The sequence below is a fragment of the Triticum aestivum genome, chromosome 6A (assembly GCF_018294505.1).
Source record: "Triticum aestivum cultivar Chinese Spring chromosome 6A, IWGSC CS RefSeq v2.1, whole genome shotgun sequence".
NCBI lineage: Eukaryota > Viridiplantae > Streptophyta > Magnoliopsida > Poales > Poaceae > Triticum > Triticum aestivum.
This window is the reverse complement of record NC_057809.1, coordinates 275,756,099-275,756,599: the sequence shown is the minus strand read 5'-3', so window position 1 is coordinate 275,756,599 and position 501 is coordinate 275,756,099.

Sequence of the window (501 nt, the reverse complement as noted above, 5' to 3'; positions counted from 1 at the left end):
GTTCTTCGCGTTCTTGGACGGGATCCGCTCCTTTCGTGAAAGATCGGCCCCTAGGGTTTCTACCCTACATCATCTTGGTATCATGAGCCACGTTGATCACGATTTCGGAGCCTCCCCCACTGTTTTCTAGCCTTCTTTTGCTTGATTTCGTCCTAAATTTGAAAATCCCCACCAAAAATAGCCCCAATTTTTTTTGTGATTTGTTGGTTTGATGATGTTTTGTTGATTTTGATCCATGGATTTGCTTGGTTTTGAGTGGATCTAGCATCTCCCCAAGTTTCCCCATCTTTCATCCACGAAATCTCATCAATTTTGACCCTAAAATCCCTAAATTCCGCCCAAAATCGCGTCTCAAATCTCGGATCTGGAGTTGACCCCGATACACCGGACGACCGTCACCTTACCGGACGTCCGGAGCCATAGGAACCACCGGACGTCCGACCTTACCGGACGACCGGAACCCCCTAACCCGAGCAGAATCAGCGGATTTCCGACCAGACC